The 20,122-nt window shown below is 42.6% G+C and overlaps 1 long non-coding RNA gene and 1 pseudogene across 8 annotated transcripts; both read left to right on the top strand.

Annotated features, from left to right (window-relative positions):
* Positions 1–2,173: 2,173 nt before the first annotated feature.
* LOC118384933 (CCR4-NOT transcription complex subunit 6-like) lies at positions 2,174–11,924 on the top strand (annotated as a pseudogene).
* Position 11,925: 1 nt separating this feature from the next.
* Positions 11,926–18,449, top strand: LOC118384932 (uncharacterized). Of its 8 annotated transcripts, XR_008138927.1 has the most exons (3): positions 11,926–15,412; positions 15,527–15,575; positions 15,682–18,449. It is a non-coding gene; the product is annotated as an uncharacterized LOC118384932 (long non-coding RNA). The 8 variants fall into 8 exon arrangements; XR_008138926.1 differs by lacking the exon at positions 15,527–15,575 and having other exon boundaries at positions 11,926–15,355; XR_008138929.1 differs by lacking the exon at positions 15,527–15,575.
* Positions 18,450–20,122: the final 1,673 nt, after the last annotated feature.

The raw sequence follows: 20,122 nt of genomic DNA, 5'->3' as shown, positions 1-20,122 counted from the left end.
AAAGATAAACAAACAAATAAATATAAATAAAGTAAACAAACTCCCTCACGACGCCAGGACAGCGGAGTCAATCACCACCTTCCGGAGACACCTGAAACCCCACCTCTTTAAGGAATACCTAGGATAGGATAAAGTAATCCTTCTCAACCCCCCCCCTCCCCCTTAAAAGATTTAGATGCACTATTGTAAAGTGGCTGTTCCACTGGATGTCATAAGGTGAATGCACCAATTTGTAAGTCGCTCTGGATAAGAGCGTCTGCTAAATGACTTAAATGTAAATGTAAATGTAAAGATGACGTAGAAGTCACCCGAGTCTCTTTTTCAACCAGCTCAGGCATCACACAATCACAAATAGCGATAAAATAAATCACTTACCTTTGAAGATCTTCCTCTGTTTGCAATCCCAAGGGTCCCAACTACACAATGAATGGTAGTTTTGTTCGATAAAGTCCTTCTTTGTATCCAAAAAGTCTGTTTAGTTGGCATCATTGATCTCAGTAATCCACTTGTTCAACATGCATACAAACAAATCCAAAAAGTTACCATTAAAGTTTGTCCAAACATGTCAAGCGATGTTTCTAATGAATCCTCAGGTACTCTAATATATCAATAAATGATCATATTTAAGATGGAAAATAGTATGTTCAATAGGGAAGATAAATAACGAAGAGCGCACACCTCATTCACGCACGCAACAAGACTAGTTTTCTAATGAGACACCTCGGAAAAACTACAACTATTTGTTCATTTTTCAAGAAACAAGCCTGAAACCCTGTCTAAAGACTGTTGACATCTAGTGGAAGCCATAGGAACTACAATCTGAGTCCTATTTATTTGTATATCCCATAGGCTAGCAATGAAATGGCCCTGTGACCTCAAAAAACAAATTCCAGATGGATTTTCCTCTGGTTTTTGCCTGCCATATCAGTTATGTCATACTCACAAGCATTATTTTAACAGTTCTAGAAACTTCAGAGTGTTTTCTATCCAATGCTACCAATTATATGCATATCCTAGCTTCTGGGCCTGAGTAAAAGGCTTTTTACTTTGTGCACGTCAGTCATCCGAACTTTCGAACACTGCCCCCTACCCTTAAGAAGTGTACAAAGCACATTCAGCGTGTCAGTATGTCTATATCACAGACAAACTGAAATGGTCCACCCACGCAGACAGTGTGGTGAAGAAGGCGCAACAGCGCCTCTTCAACCTCAGGAGGCTGAAGAAATTTGGCTTGTCACCCAAAACCCTGACAAAGTTTTACAAATGCACAATCAAGAGCATCCTGTCGGGCTGTATCACAGCCTGGTACGGCAACTGCACCGCCCTCAACAGCAAGGCTCTCCAGAGGGTGGTGCGGTCTGCACAACACATCACCAGGGGCAAAATATTTGCCCTCCGTGACACCTACAGCACCTGATGTCACAGGAAGGCCAAAATGATAATCAAGGACAACAACCACCCGAGCCACTGTCTGTTCACACTGCTATCATCCATTATTAATTTCACATGTATATACTGTATTTTATACCATCTACTGGACCTTGCCTATGTCGCTTGGCCATCGCTCATCCAAATACTTATATGCACATATTCTCATTCCCCCTTTAGATTTGTGTGCATTAGGTAGTTGTTGGGGAATTGTTAGATCACTTGTTAGATTTGAGTGTATTAATTAGGTAGTTGTTGGGAATTGTTAGATTATTTGTTAGATATTACTCCACTGTTGGAACTAGAAGCATAAGCGCAAGTACCGATTTATATAACATTTCTTGCGATCTTCAAAAATGAAATATGTTTGTATTCAACGTGTGCCTTGCACAATCGTGCAATCATCAACAACAAAAACGGTGGGCGGGGTCAAAGGAGCCCAGCCCCTAACTGCACACTACAAGTCAGCGGAACTGTGTTTGATGCGAACTACATATTGTTTTGCACCAGCAGACTCGGTTTGGAGGCGTTGTAAAATGTTAGTAAATGGCCCAATGGCCTTGGTTGTGTCAGCAACGACCAATTACGACGCGCGTTATCACACACCAACAGTCTGACGGACGACGTGATTCTTGTTTTCCTTCAGTGGGTAACAGCTGACCCAAAGTGAATCAGAAAAACAAAGGAAACGTAACGCTGATTGGTATGCTCGTTCAGGTAGCTGAACCATCATATTCCCAGTCATAGATACGCATTTGTTTGTGTACGAAAACGTTACTTTTACGAGACGTATTAGCTAGATAGCTAATACCAGTCAGCTAACCAACACGAATGCTAACCCAGTTAGTTAACAATAAAAATGGGTAGCTAGCTAGAACCCTAGTTGTCAAACTATATAAGCTAGTTATCCAGCTATATAGCAAAACGTGCTAATCCATGAGGGATAGCCACATTTCCTCGTTGCTACTTTAACTATTGGTTTCTGTTTTGCTAACTAACGTTAGCTCGCTAACCGGACTCTGAAGTCAATCTAGAAGTCGAGGGAGGTTGAAGTATTTGATATCTGATATATGTAAACATACTCGAAAGGCTAGCTAACTAAACTAGCTATCTCTGAAGCTCATACGGCTCAATGTAATTAAGCCAATGTATATAAACTTTACCCAGTATGCAAATCAAGCCGAATGGCAAAGATAGCTGCATTTGTGTTGAACTAACCAAGTTAGATGGATCAGTTAACTAGCATGTTATTTTGTTGTTGTTGTGGTTATTAACGTTAGGTAGCATATGCTACGACATTAGTTAACATTAACTTACCAGCTAACGTTAGCTACAAACTTGTTCAGCTAGCTAATGATGTCAAGTGTTTACTTAGTAGTTAAGCTAAACCAGTAACCAATGCAAAAAATGAACTATTATGGAAATTAGCTAGCTTGCTAACAACTTGCAAGATGCAATCCGCTAGTGTTTGACCTCAATTCGTCAGAACAAAGGTTTGTGAACGTGTTAGCTGTCAACGTGAAGTTATTTTATGTGTCAGAAATCATTAATAATTAAGGTATGTGTGTTTATGTTTACTGGCAGCACAGCATAACCCACCCCTAAACTTGCTCGGAGTTAACATGTGATTTACAGAAAGGTCTTGTTTTTGTCATTATTAAGAAAGCTAGGCTAGCTATTTTATCAAGTCTTTGCTTTTGTTGTGCTTTTGTGGTAGCTCCTAAACTCAACACGTGAATCTTGCAGTTTGTACCATTTTGACACATGTCCCTTACAGTGTCAATCTGTTTTTCTGATTGTGTTAAGATGTGTCTTGATTTTAGAATTGAAGAAAAATAATTTGTGTATACGTGTTTTTCTATGGCTCTCTTATTAAGAGTGTTCATTCATCAGCCTCTTGTTTGTTTGTTTTTTGGCACTGTTTCCGCTAGTTACCACAGCCATAAAGTATAAATGGGCTATATCGTAAAAAATATATATAAATAAAGTTTGCTTTTTGATCTTAATTTAAGGTTAGTATTAGCCATAAGGTTAGCAGTGTGGTTAAGGTTAGGATGAGATTTAATCAGATTTTAAGAGAAACTGTAGACAGGGTGAATGGCAGGTTGAATCAGCTGTCTACGGAGTGGTTTTTACTAGAGGTGTACATTTCGTTTCTGGAAGAAAAAAAACTGTTGTCTACTGCTTTGCATGTTTTGGAGATGGCCCCGTGGAATAAGTGGTGAATTGTAATTACTTTAGGCCAGAGAAAAATAGCTGTAACGGAGAGGCATGTTATATCCATGTTATAAACAACGAACTTAAAGAATATTTCAGTGAGTGCTGGTTTCTCCTTTCTTCGAATAACTTTAGTCTAAACAGACTTGCAAAGTACTGTATTGAAGTTGCATTATCTTAGACTCGTGTTTTTTTTTTCCTCACAGTTTTGTAAATATGAGGTTTTCTAGGAATTCATGTGTTAGGCTATTTGCATATGAGTCAAAATCTATAGGATAGCTCTTTGAGGGTATGGTTTCAAATGGATCGTGCAATGTATGTATTTTTTATTTTTTTTGTGTTACAGGGATGCCCAAGGAAAAATATGATCCGCCCGACTCGAGGCGGATGTACACGATAATGTCCACTGAGGAGGCAGCCAATGGGAAGAAGTCATACTGGGCTGAGCTCGAAATCAGTGGTGAGGACCGGTTGAGGCGGCATTACATGCTACAGCATCAAATACAGATGAAACTGTTTGGCTTAGCGCATGTCAAAAAGCTCATTGTGGTGACAGCGTTAGTATGTATTCGTCACTTCACCCCTAACTACATGTACAAATGACCTCGACTAACCTCTACCCCCTGTATATAGCCTCATAATTGTTTATTGTGTTACTATTTATTTTTTAAAGTAAATGTTTCCTTAACAATTTTCTTAACTGCATTGTTGGTTAAGGGCTTGAAAGTAAGCATTTCACGGGAAAGTCTACACCTGTTGTATTCGGTGCATGTGACAAAATGATTTGATTTGAAGGCTTCCAACACGTAAGCCTATGCACTGGAGGTTGGTGGCAGCTTAATTGGGGAGAATGGGCTCAGGGTAATGACTGGAGTCATAGCAAACACATGGTTTCCAGGTGTTTGATGCCATTCCCTTTGCTCTGTTCACTATGTGCCGTTCTCCCCTCAGCAACCTCCCGTGGCCTAGTAGGTGTGTTCTTTATTTCTATTTAAATTACTGTGTTTCTCATTCCCCCACTCGCCTGGGCAGGTAAAGTGAGGACTCTGAGCACCTCGTTATGGACGTTGACTCACCTCACTGCTCTTCATATCGGCGATAACTCCCTCTGTCGTATCCCGCCTGATATTGCCAAACTTCAAAACCTGGTGTACCTGGACCTCTCATCCAACAAGATCAGGAGCCTGCCTGCCGAGCTTGGCGACATAGTGTCTCTCAGGTCTGTCAGTCTTCAGTGGCGACAATTCACCCTGCACTAAGTGATGCTAGTTTGGAGAACTAAAATCCACATTACTGTTATTGTCTTCCACGTGAGAAATGATATGCGCTAACAGCTATTGATATGGCCTGTTACAGAGAAGAGTTTGATGTTCCTTTTTTACAAAATAGCATTGGAATTAACCTGCTTTCTGTTTCATTTAACCCCTTTCTACAATTCTCATGCTTCAACCCCTGTTGTTCTGAGTTGTTTCCATTATAATTTGAAATGATAAGTGTGTTTGTTCATTCAGTCAACATTGCCATTTCAGAGTCTAGGGCATTTAGACTGAGAGCACATTCTATAAAGGAGATGGATGAAGAGACATGTCAGGTTCCCGTGTGTGGTATTGCATATCCTTATTCCTTATTATTATTGAAATTGGTAATAGCTAGTTCCTCTGTTTCAAGGAAATGTTTATTTTTGTTTGTATCGCTCCTGTGTATTCGCTCTTCTGCACCTGACCCTCAATGAAACATTGCTCAGTAACTGGCTGAGCAGACATGGAAATGACCTGAACAGATACTTATTGATTGACAGATGATCGTTATGTGTTGCTTCAGAGGGATTTCTACAGCTCTGGTGACTCGACAAAAGCCTTCACTTCTTTGATTACTTTCTGAATCTTATTCTGTCCCGAGCATCCTAAAACGCGTCTGTCTTTACCTCTTCTACAGGGAAATTATTTTAAACAACAACCAGTTGAGGGTTCTACCTTTTTGAGCTTGGAAAACTGTTTCAGTTACAAACACTGGGATTAAAAGGTAAACTTCGCTCCATACTCATTTATGTTTTGGTTGTTTGGGTTATCTAAATTCATAGGGATTTGAAATCTTGCATGGGTTTTCTCCAAGGATTCCCTTGTGTAGTTTTAGCTCTAATAATAATCTGTGTATGCCTATTTGGTTGCTCAGCCAAGTGATTTCCAGAGTAGAGGTCACAGAATGAGAGATGTGGCATTGTTTTCATTCTGCATCCTTGAACCTGTGTAATATATTCTGTGTAGTGTCTTCATTTTCTTTCTGTTTCCTCCTGCAGGAAACCCACTTGCACAAGAAATATTGAACCTCTACCAGGAGCATGATGGCACAAGGAATCTGCTCAACTACCTTCTGGGCAATCTGTCAGGGATTAAACGAGGTGAGTCCAAATACAAGAAATGGATGTTGTTGTTCCTGTGTTGAATTGTGAGTGTGTTAGTGTGTTAGTTAGCAGGTATTAAATACGTAGCTTTTCTTTGACATTGGGTGAATGGAATGACTCAGCAGTTGTTAGTTGATCTTGATGATCCTATTCAAGTGGTCACTCATCCTTGAGGAGCAGTGTCAGGATGACTCATGTTCCCCCTATCTGTCTCAGTCAGCTCAGAGCAGCCCCCACCCAGATTATGGATTGTTCAGGCTGAGCCGGACCGGGCAAGAACAGCAGGTAACAAACTCATCCACCCTTACAAATCACTTGCAATGCATATTGAAAGCCACATATCAACACACACATTGTTGTGTGTGTTGATCATATTCAGAGCCATAATGAGACTTGGATAATCTCCTGTTTACGTCCCTATGTCCTTTGCTGGGCCCTGTTCTCAGTGATGTGCTACAACGTGCTGTGTGATAAGTACGCCACTCGCCAGCTGTACAGCTACTGCCCCTCTTGGGCCCTCAACTGGGAGTTCAGGAAGAAGTCCATCATGCAGGAGATCCTGAACTGCAGTGCTGACATCATCAGCCTACAGGTGGGCAGACGGACACACTGGGATTTAATACTGACCGCTGCAATGAATTATGACACGTGCGTGGTACAATCGGTCTAGCATCAGATGGCAGGACAACCGTGTCACGTTAGAATGACATCTGTTGGAAGAGAATGGGGGTTCGATTTCCATAGTTAGAATGACATCTGTTGGAAGAGAATGGGGGTTCGATTTCCATAGTTAGAATGACATCTGTTGGAAGAGAATGGGGGTTCGATTTCCATAGTTAGAATGACATCTGTTGGAAGAGAATGGGGGTTCGATTTCCATAGTTAGAATGACATCTGTTGGAAGAGAATGGGGGTTCGATTTCCATAGTTAGAATGACATCTGTTGGAAGAGAATGGGGGTTCGATTTCCATAGTTAGAATGACATCTGTTGGAAGAGAATGGGGGTTCGATTTCCATAGTTAGAATGACATCTGTTGGAAGAGAATGGGGGTTCGATTTCCATAGTTAGAATGACATCTGTTGGAAGAGAATGGGGGTTCGATTTCCATAGTTAGAATGACATCTGTTGGAAGAGAATGGGGGTTCGATTTCCATAGTTAGAATGACATCTGTTGGAAGAGAATGGGGGTTCGATTTCCATAGTTTACAGGTCCTATACTTTGAATAATGCACCTTCAAAATGTACACTAACTGCAATTGTCCTGGTTTTTCCTTAACAGGAAGTGGAAACAGTTCAGTACTACAGCTATTTCCTGCCAGAGCTGAAGTAGCAAGGTTACGAGGGCTTCTTTAGCCCTAAGTCCCGTGCCAGAGGACCATGTGGACGGCTGCGCAATATTTTACAGAAAAAGTGAGTTGACACCACACTGCCAACTGTCAGTCCTAATTAGATTGTGAGCTCACATATGTATTAAGGATTTTGATCGGTTAGCCGCCAAAAATACGTTTGACCGCTTATCGGTCCATAGTTTAATCTGCATAATTTAGTGGTATTAAATTGTCACTTGTGTATTTTCTTTCGTCATCATGTATCTTATTTATCACACACTCACAGCATACAAGACTCGTTTGAGGAGAGGAATGTCCTATCAGCTCTTCACTGGAGTGAAACATTCATTGCGCAACAAATAACAATTCTAAATGCAATCGTGTGTAAAAAATACAAATACATTTTGATAGCCACAATTTCAAAAGGAGCTTTTTTCATTTGTCAATCTCAACTTGTAAATCAAGCGCGCCTCCCTCTTGCCATTCGAGTGCATAGGCTATAGTCAACGGTAGGGAGGCTATCAGCGCGCCTCCCTCTTGCCATTCGAGTGCGTAGGCTATAGTCAACGGTAGGGAGGCTATCAGCGCGCCTCCCTCTTGCCATTCGAGTGCGTAGGCTATAGTCAACGGTAGGGAGGCTATCAGCGTGCCTCCCTCTTGCCATTCGAGTGCGTAGGCTATAGTCAACGGTAGGGAGGCTATCAGCGTGCCTCCCTCTTGCCATTCGAGTGCGTAGGCTATAGTCAACGGTAGGGAGGCTATCAGCGAGCCTCCCTCTTGCCATTCGAGTGCGTAGGCTATAGTCAACGGTAGGGAGGCTATCAGCGCGCCTCCCTCTTGCCATTCGAGTGCGTAGGCTATAGTCAACGGTAGGGAGGCTATCAGTGCGCCTCCCTCTTGCCATTTGAGTGCGTAGGCTATAGTCAACGGTAGGGAGGCTATCAGTGCGCCTCCCTCTTGCCATTTGAGTGCGTAGGCTATAGTCAACGGTAGGGAGGCTATCAGCGGGTCACCCACCACTTTGCAATGTGAGCTTGAGGCAGTAATTGTCTGAAAGCTGAACGTTTTACTTTACTTCATATAATGAGGCATGTTTTAAAATCTTTCCATAGAAACATGTAGGCAAATATCTTATAAAGACTTCTTGATGCCATTAACCAGCATTTCTCTCCTGTTCCATTGGTTTCCACATCAACTGTCTTTTGTTGTGCTGGAGCCGAAAGCACGATCCTGGTCATATTAGCAACACATCCTAGTTGTTGTAGAAGTTTCTAGTGGAGAGTTTCATCTCTGTTCACATTTTGGTCTGCTGTTTCATTTTTGGTAAATGTTTGAAAATGACTTAGCTGCTTCATTACATTACAGCAGTTGCATGTTCAATAATAGGCTCTAGCTTTTTGACTGTAAGACGACAGGCTTGCTATTGTTGCATGGTTCCATTTTTAAGCTCTTAATTAAAAATGTCCAGTCCTTATAGGCATGCATAGTATAAGAGAGGAAGTGTGAGGTTTCACTCTCGCCAAAATCTGTCCAAAACAAGCCCAATGTGTTTCTGTCGCCTGCCTTCCAGCCTTGGGACGACTACCATTTATTAGGGGGCAGAAATAAACATCTCTTCATTATATACAGATCTCTGAAAGTATTTTCTGTTGGTCATGTCATTTTACTGTTTGATAAAAATGTAACCTTAACTGGTTGAGGGTCAGTTAGTCGGCAGGAAAATGTACTGAAATGTGTATCCTTAGTGTGTGTGGGCACTGTATGTATGACATTTACCCTGTGTGTGTGTTTCAGAGGTGTAATGATTCCAATTTCAGCCATTGCAGAATAGCCTTTTTAAGCTGTCCCAGAGGCAGCACATTGAACTCACCTTTCTGTTCTTCCCCTCCTCCTCTCACCGGTCTGTTCTTCCTCTCCTCCTCTCACCGGTCTGTTCTTCCTCTCCTCCTCTCACCGGTCTCTGTTCTTCCTCTCCTCCTCTCACCGGTCTCTGTTCTTCCTCTCCTCCTCTCACCGGTCTCTGTTCTTCCTCTCCTCCTCTCACCGGTCTCTGTTCTTCCTCTCCTCCTCTCACCGGTCTCTGTTCTTCCTCTCCTCCTCTCACCGGTCTCTGTTCTGCCTCTCCTCTCCTCTCACCGGTCTGTTCTTCCCCTCCTCTCACCGGTCTCTGTTCTTCCTCTCCTCCTCTCACCGGTCTCTGTTCTTCCTCTCCTCCTCTCACCGGTCTCTGTTCTTCCTCTCCTCCTCTCACCGGTCTCTGTTCTTCCTCTCCTCCTCTCACCGGTCTCTGTTCTGCCTCTCCTCTCCTCTCACCGGTCTGTTCTTCCTCTCCTCTCACCGGTCTGTTCTTCCTCTCCTCCTCTCACCGGTCTGTTCTTCCCCTCCTCTCACCGGTCTGTTCTTCCTCTCCTCTCACCGGTCTGTTCTTTCTCTCCTCCTCTCACCGGTCTGTTCTTCCTCTCCTCTCCTCTCACCGGTCTGTTCTTTCTCTCCTCCTCTCACCGGTCTGTTCTTTCTCTCCTCCTCTCACCGGTCTGTTCTTCCTCTCCTCCTCTCACCGGTCTCTGTTCTGCCTCTCCTCTCCTCTCACCGGTCTGTTCTTCCTCTCCTCTCACCGGTCTCTGTTCTTCCTCTCCTCCTCTCACCGGTCTCTGTTCTTCCTCTCCTCCTCTCACCGGTCTCTGTTCTTCCTCTCCTCCTCTCACCGGTCTCTGTTCTTCCTCTCCTCCTCTCACCGGTCTCTGTTCTTCCTCTCCTCCTCTCACCGGTCTCTGTTCTTCCTCTCCTCCTCTCACCGGTCTCTGTTCTTCCTCTCCTCCTCTCACCGGTCTCTGTTCTTCCTCTCCTCCTCTCACCGGTCTCTGTTCTTCCTCTCCTCCTCTCACCGGTCTCTGTTCTTCCTCTCCTCCTCTCACCGGTCTCTGTTCTTCCTCTCCTCCTCTCACCGGTCTCTGTTCTTCCTCTCCTCCTCTCACCGGTCTCTGTTCTTCCTCTCCTCCTCTCACCGGTCTCTGTTCTTCCTCTCCTCCTCTCACCGGTCTCTGTTCTTCCTCTCCTCCTCTCACCGGTCTCTGTTCTTCCTCTCCTCCTCTCACCGGTCTCTGTTCTTCCTCCTCTCCTCTCACCGGTCTCTGTTCTTCCTCTCCTCCTCTCACCGGTCTCTGTTCTTCCTCTCCTCCTCTCACCGGTCTCTGTTCTTCCTCTCCTCCTCTCACCGGTCTGTTCTTCCCCTCCTCCTCTCTACTGTATAGATTCAGCCTGATACAGAAACACACGGTGGAATTCAACCAGCTGGCCATGGCCAACTCTGAGGGCTCTAGGCCATGCTCAACAGAGTCATGACTAAGGACAACATTGGTGTGGCTGCGCTTCTAGAGGTGCGCAAGGAGATGATGGAGCAGTCCGGTAGGTCTCACCACACGCGAAAGAAGTGGGAATTCCATAGGGCTTAAATGTTTCCCATGTAGAAATGCTGCTGTTATGCTGTGTGTTTGTCCAGCGGGGAAGTCTCTGCACGGCGTGGAGAAACAGCTCCTCCTGGTGGCCAACGCCCACATGCACTGGGACCCGGCGTACTCAGACGTCAAGGTGGTCCAGACCGTCATGTTCATGTCTGAGGTGAAGAACATCGTAGACAAGGCCACACGCAGCCTCAAGCTCTCCTCCATCACCGGGGAGACCAACGCCGTCCCACTCGTCCTGTGTGCTGACCTCAACTCACTGCCTGACTCTGGTGAGTGGATGACAGGACTGGCTCAGTTGAATAAGTGAGCGTGCTCTATTGTAGTGACGTTTGTAATGCCTAGTGGTATGTGTGTGTTTGCGGGCTTGCAGGTGTGGTGGAGTTCCTGAGCTCGGGTGGAGTGGACAGTACCCAGAAAGACTTTCAGGAGCTGCGCTACATCGACAGCTTGACAAACTTCAACTGCAACGGAAAGAAGGACACGTCCAACGGCAGGATCACCCACGACTTCAAGCTGAAGAGTGCCTATGAAAACGGCCTGATGCCTTACACCAACTATACTTTCCACTTCAAGGTGAGACTGTCACGGTCACGTCTTCCGTCTTCTGTGTAGCACGTTCTTTTTTGCGTTGGTGTACATTTAGCGTCAAGCTGTCTGGAATGTTCTAAAAGCCTGGGCTATTATGAAGGCTTGGGTCACACTGATTAATCTTCTCCAGCCCGGGTGATGTGAATGTATTGCCATCTAACGTGCTTTTCCTCTCCGTGCAGGGCATCATTGACTACATCTTCTACTCTCAGCCTACGCTCAATGTGTTGGGGGTTCTGGGTCCTCTGGATCCTCACTGGCTCCATGAGAACGATATCAGCGGCTGTCCCCACCCCCAAATCCCCTCCGATCACTTCTCCCTGTTTGCACAACTGGAGCTGCTCCTTCCCGACCCGTCATCAGTCAACGGAATCCACATGCCAGGGCGCAGGTAGTTTTCAGAGCCACGAGGGAGCTGACGCTCTAATCTTGTTCTATTTTTCCTGCAAAGTCGATTATATTCTGGATAAATCTATGTACAATCAGAGAGTGGGGGGGGGGGTGTACGTCCATCATTTCCCCCCAGGGATTTTAACGGAACCAAAAGATCACGGCAAGTCTTTACCTCCTTTCCTGGGCACAATTTGATGTTGTATTTTTGTTTTCCGCGACATATCACACTTTGCAGTCCTTGGTGTTATACAGTTTTATCACCTACGGATAAGTTGTTGAATTATTGTGTGGCAAATGGTAAAATCTAAAAGTGAGATATTTTGATAGGGAAGGAGTCGTGTCACCACACTCCAGCCCGAGCGAACAGGTACATCTCAAGTTGCCACCAATCAACTAGATAAACCCACGAGGCCGATATACCTGTTTTTAACCAGAGTCTGTCTCAGCCTCTACGACTCCAAATCCATTGCCATGCATTGCTGTATCTTGCCATAAAGGTGTGTTGAACAGTGTAGCAGGTTTGGAGGTGCTGGAGAGAGCAGGCCAAATGTTGTTTTTCCACTCGCCGATGCGGAGACCAACTCTCCAGGTGCTAAAATCCTGTCCTCTAACTCAGCGGCTCCATTTTATGCTGAGTGGCGCAATCGCTCTGTGTAGCTAAGGCACAACAGCATTTCCAAACCTCTTTGAAATACTGCTGTAAAATGTCTATTACAAGTTGAATGGTGCCGTAACAGTGAAGATGCATGTACACATTCCGGCTTGTAGCGTATCGAGACACACAGGATTAACACCTATAGCCTAATATGAACAGAGCAAAATTTAAGGGACCACCTTTTTAATATTTCAAAGCATTTTTTACTTTTGATCACACATCAAGTGCCATACAGAGCCATCGTTTGAATCTAGCGTCAGATATTCAAATATTACGACAACCACCTGTTATTCACTCAGTGACCATTAGTGGTTCTTAGTGACGGGGCTTAGGGATTTAGAAAAGGGAAAATGGTCAGTCTGACTTGACAGCTTCCCAACATGTTGTCCTAGGCCAGAGAGCCCATCTCTGACCGCATGGCTGTGTAGCCATTTGGAATTGGTCAGGAGCCAAGTTGTGTTAAGTTGCATTATGGTTTAAAGCTGGGTGGACAGCCCCCTTAAAACATGCCGTAACAGACAGAGCTGTAAGCAAATGTCAATTGTAAAGACATCCACGCTCTAAACAGGGTTATTATACAGAAACTTGGACTCAACTTGATTGTATATGAACTGCAGAAGTCATAATACGCTGCGTTATTTTGTACCTGTATGGCCAGTTTTTGCAGAAATGATTGTATTGTACATTTTAAGGCAACATTTGTCTCCATTTTAAAGTTAAAGAAATGTAAAAATCCAGTTTGTACAATCGTTGTTTTTCTTTCGGGTTTCCACTGTTGAAATTTGCACTCGGCCAGGTTCCATTTCCCCGATGAACCACTTGTTTTTCTTTTTACAAATACATACTGAATGTAATTCACAGAGGCAGGTTTAATGCATTGTTGACACATATTTTTGGCATTTGGGGTAAAACCTGAAACCTTTAGCCTCACTGATTCTGTTCTCAAAATGGCACTGCTATCAGTGAACATCTGAACTGTTTCCTATTTCTCTCTGAAATGTTTTCAAGTAATTTTTCCTACAATTGTTTACAGACAGATTATTTCACTTATAATTCACTGTATCACAATTCCAGTGGGTCAGAAGTTTACATACACAAAGTTGACTGTGCCTTTAAACAGCTTGGAAAATTCCAGAAAATGATGTCATGGCTTTAGAAGCTTCTGATAGGCTAATTGACATAATTTGAGTCAATTGGAGGTGTACCTGTGGATGTATTTCAAGGCCTACCTTCAAACTCTGTGCCTCTTTGCTTGACATCATGGGAAAATCAAAAGAAATCAGCCCAAGACCTCAGAAAAAAAGACCTTCATAAGTCTGGTTCATCCTTGGGAGCAATTTCCAAACGGCACGTTTATCTGTACAAACAATAGTACGCAAGTATATACACCATGGGACCATGCAGCCGCCATACCACTCGAGAAGGAGATGTGTTCTGTCTCCTAGAGATTAATGTACTTTGGTGCAAAAAGTGCAAATCAATTCCAGAACAACAGCAAAGGACCTTGTGAAGATGCTTGAGGAAACCGGTACAAAAGTATCTATATCCACAGTAAAACGAGTCTTATATCGACCTGAAAAGCCACTCAGCAAGGAAGAAGCCACTGCTCCAAAACAGCCATAAAAAAGCCAGACTACGGTTTGCAACTGCACATGGAGACAAAGATTGTACTTTTTGGAGAAATGTCCTCTGCTCTGATGAAACAGAAATAGAACTGTTTGGCCATAATGACCATCGTTATGTTTGGAGGAAAAAGCGGGAGGCTTGCAACCTGAAGAACACCATCCCAACCATGAAGCATGGTGGTGGCATCATGTTGTGGGGGTGCTTTGCTGCAGGAGGGACTGGTGCGCTTCACAAGATGGATGGCATCATGAGGAAGGGAAATGTTGCTTCAATATATCCACATCATCTCAAGACATCAGTCAGGAAGTTAAAGCTTTGTTGCATATGGATCTTCCAAATGGACAATGTTGTGGCAAAATGGCTTAAGTACAACACAGTCAAGGTATTGGAATGGCCATCACAAAGCCCTGACCTCAATCCTATAGAAAATGTGTGGGCAGAACTGAAAAGGTGTGTGTGTGTGTGAGCAAGGAGGCCTACAAACCTGACTCCGTTACAATAGCTCTGTCAGGAGGAATGGGCCAAAATTCACCCAACTTATTGTGGGAAGCTTGTGGAAGGCGACCTGAAGCGTTTGACCCAAGTTAAACTATTTAAAGGCAATGCTACCAAATACTAATTGAGTGTATGTAAACGTCTGACTCACTGGGAATGTGATAAAATAAATCAAATCTGAAATAAATCACTCTCTGCTATTATTCTGACATTTCACATTCTTAAAATAAAGTGGTGATCCTAACTGACCTTAGATGTGATTTTTACTCGTTTTAAATGTCAGGGATTGTGAAACTGAGTTTAAATGTATTTGGCGAAGGTGTATGTAAACTTCAACTGTCTAACATATGATCTGTTTTCAATTATGGATATTTTCTCACAAGGCCAATTTTCTTGTTTGTTTTGTTCTGCTCTCCTGAAGTTTATTTTATTTGAAGGATTGATGAGCACTTTATTCTTGATCACTAGCGTAGCTACTCGTATGGCTTTTTTAAATGACGCTTTTGCCTTTTTGCAAAAGCATATATTTTTAATGAATTTTACCAAGCAGGAGAACTGATGGAGAGGGTACGGTCTTGGTCCTTTTCTGTTGTCCCTTGAAAAACAGATTTATTTATTTATTTTTAAACAAAAGCAATGTATCTGTTTAATTATATTGGATTGCTGATGGTGTTGTCACTAAGATTTTTTTGTGTTTGAAATTGTCATAATCCATCACGTTTCCTTTCTTTGACATGAAGTAAGTGTGTGTTACATAGGTGTAGTATGATTGGTTTCTTTGACATGAAGACATGAAGTACGTGTGTGTTACATAGGTGTAGTATAATTGGTTTCTTTGACATGAAGACATGAAGTAAGTGTGTGTTACATAGGTGTAGTATAATTGGTTTCTTTGACATGAAGACATGAAGTAAGTGTGTGTTACATAGGTGTAGTATGATTGGTTTCTTTGACATGAAGTAAGTGTGTGTTACATAGGTGTAGTATGATTGGTTTCTTTGACATGAAGTAAGTGTGTGTTACATAGGTGTAGTATGATTGGTTTCTTTGACATGAAGACATGAAGTAAGTGTGTGTTACATAGGTGTAGTATGATTGGTTTCTTTGACATGAAGACATGAAGTAAGTGTGTGTTACATAGGTGTAGTATAATTGGTTTCTTTGACATGAAGACATGAAGTAAGTGTGTGTTACATAGGTGTAGTATAATTGGTTTCTTTGACATGAAGTAAGTGTGTGTTACATAGGTGTAGTATGATTGGTTTCTTTGACATGAAGTAAGTGTGTGTTACATAGGTGTAGTATGATTGGTTTCTTTGACATGAAGTAAGTGTGTGTTACATAGGTGTAGTATGATTGGTTTCTTTGACATGAAGACATGAAGTAAGTGTGTGTTACATAGGTGTAGTATGATTGGTTTCTTTGACATGAAGACATGAAGTAAGTGTGTGTTACATAGGTGTAGTATAATTGGTTTCTTTGACATGAAGACATGAAGTACGTGTGTGTTACATAGGTGTAGTATAATTGGTTTCTTTGACATGAAGTAAGTGTGTGTTACATAGGTGTAGTATGATTGGTTTCTTTGACATGAAGTACGTGTGTGTTACATAGGTGTAGTATGATTGGTTTCTTTGACATGAAGTAAGTGTGTGTTACATAGGTGTAGTATGATTGGTTTCTTTGACATGAAGTACATGTGTGTTACATAGGTGTAGTATGATTGGTTTCTTTGACATGAAGTACATGTGTGTTACATAGGTGTAGTATGATTGGTTTCTTTGACATGAAGACATGAAGTACGTGTGTGTTACATAGGTGTAGTATAATTGGTTTCTTTGACATGAAGACATGAAGTACGTGTGTGTTACATAGGTGTAGTATGATTGGTTTCTTTGACATGAAGACATGAAGTACGTGTGTGTTACATAGGTGTAGTTTGATTGGTTTCTTTGACATGAAGACATGAAGTACGTGTGTGTTACATAGGTGTAGTATGATTGGTTTCTTTGACATGAAGACATGAAGTACGTGTGTGTTACATAGGTGTAGTTTGATTGGTTTCTTTGACATGAAGACATGAAGTACGTGTGTGTTACATAGGTGTAGTTTGATTGGTTTCTTTGACATGAAGACATGAAGTAAGTGTGTGTTACATAGGTGTAGTATGATTGGTTTCTTTGCTCATTGTTTTACTTTTGTGTAATTCTTAAACCAAATGTTGTTTTGTTAAAAATGTTGGCACACCAAATTCTAGATTTTTATGTAGGATTTAAACCGTATTTATAAAGAACAAAACAATTGGCAAATATCTAGAGAAAATAATCATCGATAAATAAAGATTTGTCATCGTCACGAAATGAGATTCTCCAACTTTTAGCTTTGTACAATCTTATCTGGTACTGGGTGGGGGATGTCTGCTAGTAGCTGAAGAGATGGCCGGCGTAAAAACTCTACACTGTTTCCCTAGCAGACCCTAGAGCAGGGTTCTCCAACCCTGTTCCTGGAGAGCTACCCTCCTGTAGATTTTCACTTCAACCCTGTTCCTGGAGAGCTACCCTCCTGTAGTTTTTAACTCCAACCCTGTTCCTGGAGAGCTACCCTCCTGTAGATTTTCACTCCAACCCTGTTCCTGGAGAGCTACCCTCCTGTAGATTTTCACTCCAACCCCAGTTGTGACTAACCTGATTCAGCTTATGGACCATCTAATTAGTCAGGTGTGCTAGATAACCTTCAGGACGGTAGCTCTCCAGGACCAGAATTGGAGAGCCCTGCTCTAGGGGGACTGGAGATGTTTGGCAGGTGCTACTGTTAGCACAGCCTAGTTGACAACATTGAGCTACTCCCTGGCACTACTTTAGGTGTCTTGACTTCATCTCTCGCCATTTCTCTTACGTTTGTTAACCGGTGCATGTTTGGCCACCACCGTCATTGGCAAAATATGAATTTGATGTGACTGACAGATTTGTGGCGCGTCTCATCCGTCCTTAGGAATAATTGACCAGAACTTGCCAATAATAAAAAGAATAATGCTTTAAACTCAACTTTTTGCGAGAGTTTCCAGTTTGTAATGCTTTTGCAGAAGTATTTGCCAGAAATGACAACTTTTCCGTTTTGTGGTCTTGTCCATGCTATTTCCCAATCCATTTCCCTTTTCTTTCTGAAAGTAGAGGAAGAAATGCAGTGGTTATTCTTGTGGCCAGCTGAAATGAAGAACTGTATTAGGGGTAATGCACTGGACCAACTCTTGTTGACCATTTTTATGGAATACCAGCAACAAACTTGCACAATGTTTAAAAAAGTGTGTGTGTGTGTGTGTGTGTGTGTGTGTGTGTGTGTGTGTGTGTGTGTGTGTGTGTGTGTGTGTGTGTGTGTGTGTGTGTGTGTGTGTGTGTGTGTGTGTGTGTGTATATATCTTCAATGTATACAAAATATAGAAAAACAGCAAACACTGGACAACTCTAACAGTTAATTTGGCATCGGGTCAAAAGCCTCATCTACATTTTGACGTTAACGTGCTCAACATCTGCTCTGACGACGAGCTCATGTCTGAAGGAGACGACACCTGCGAGGGTAAAAAAAAAAACATGCCCTGTTAAGAACTCTTTTTATTTAAAAAAAAATATTTTTTATATATATATATATATATATATACACACACAACATAATGGCAGCTGTTTTTAATTAATCAATTAAATACATATTATGTACAGTGAAAAACACCTTGTTTACCATGTCATCCTCCAGTCTTCTTGGTTCGCTTCACTAGTTGTTTGTAACTGGGTCAGTTTGCTTCATTTACACCTGTATTTTTCCTACTTTTGGTTGAAAATAAACTCTATCTGTTTTAAATCCGTGTGTATTGTATTTGTGTGTTGTAGTACTTGAGTCCAGGACTCGGACTCAAGTCACGATTTTCATGACTCGTGACTTGACTGGTATGACTGTCAGAAAATCTCCCTCCCTTGCATAATTCAACATGCTAGCTACAACAGCAGATGTTTGGATAGCTGCTGTATTAGCAGTCTAACGTTGCTTAGCTGTATACATATTGACATATACTGTAGCTTCAAAGATCGTTGGACTGCAGCTTTTAGCGCTACCGAGGGACTCGTGACTCCAAACACTTGGACTTGAGTGACTTGAATGCTAGGGACTTGGACTTGAGTTCAGTGACTTGAATGCTAGGGACTTGGACTTGAGTTCAGTGACTTGACTACAACACTTGTGTGTTGTTGTACACCGGAGTGAATCTGTGACTGGTAATGTGAGTTATGTCTTGTTCTAGTTGCAGATCCCTATGGGGACAGGCGTGACATTGGGTGACTATTTCAAGGTACATCTCAACTGATATTTAACAACATTCCCTTCAAGAACATGCAGTGCAACAGTCTGGATGAATAAGCAGGGAAATGTTTCTCCTATTAGGTCCCACAGAGGGGATTTCGCCAATCAGAAAATCGTGACTGTGACAGTCAGCCAGCAGATGGTGTCTATGTACCATCGGTTAGAAAGCTCAATCTGATTTGAGATGGTTTATGAATGGTAAGATTTCCAATAATTCAGCATGTTAGGGAAAGATCAAAGACCGTTTTCTCTGGACACGGTTGAATACATAGATCGAGTTTCTGTCTTGTGAAACTCAACTGGATCCCAGATTAAACTCTATTGACTGTTGTTTCTTCTCACAGATGGCCGCTGTATCTCCCTGAGTCTGGCGAGAGAGACTACTGATTGTAGCTGCTGCATCGGCATGGTCTTCTGTCTGGGCAGCATCTGTTGCCGTGGGGTTAGGAGGCAAGCTGGAAGGAGGGGCCAAGAAATGTAAAGAGACATCTACATTTCTTGGGAGGGGCATGCGAGTATGAACTTGATATCAGCTCTAGACCCAGACCCTTCTCCATGCTAGGAGAGAGGGGGTTATTTCCTATACGCAGGGGAACATTCACAGCAGATGTTACTAATGGCTTTGCTGTAAACTCTGTGAAATCAATCCATTAGCAGGTCCTCACAATTGGCACGCTCTCAACACTCTCTCTTGCCTTGTCTCTGGCATGTCATTCTGTCACCAGAACAGTTAGTATTGTCAGTACTCGAGCTGGGAAACTGCCACTTTGATCTACTTGCCAGATTGGTATGAGGAGAGGCTCAGAGAGTGAGTTTAGAGCTGCTAGCATTAATCCCTTCAGCACAGAGCAACAGTTTGACTCCAGCTCTGTGTAGTTCATCAACGCTGCCATTAGTCTTGATAAGGACAGATTCCGCAAACTGTTCTCGCTGGAGCCGTTGGCCCACAGAAACACGGATTGCCTCTGGTGGAGCTGTACATGGCTGGTGAAGGAGTGCTTTGCTAAAGTTAGATTTTTTTTCTAACATTCCCAGGAGATAAAATGGTTTTATTATAAAACATTTAGAAAAAAACTTTTCAAGCTTTCATCTCAAGGCCAATAGTGGCATGGTTTGATACACATGTTATTGTTGCACAGTGCTCTACGAGAGCTGTCCGTGGGAGCACTGACACCCAT

The sequence above is a fragment of the Oncorhynchus keta genome, chromosome 6 (assembly GCF_023373465.1).
Source record: "Oncorhynchus keta strain PuntledgeMale-10-30-2019 chromosome 6, Oket_V2, whole genome shotgun sequence".
Lineage (NCBI taxonomy): Eukaryota > Metazoa > Chordata > Actinopteri > Salmoniformes > Salmonidae > Oncorhynchus > Oncorhynchus keta.
Note: the sequence above shows the minus strand (reverse complement) of the source record. Positions and strands in the feature narration are given on the sequence as shown.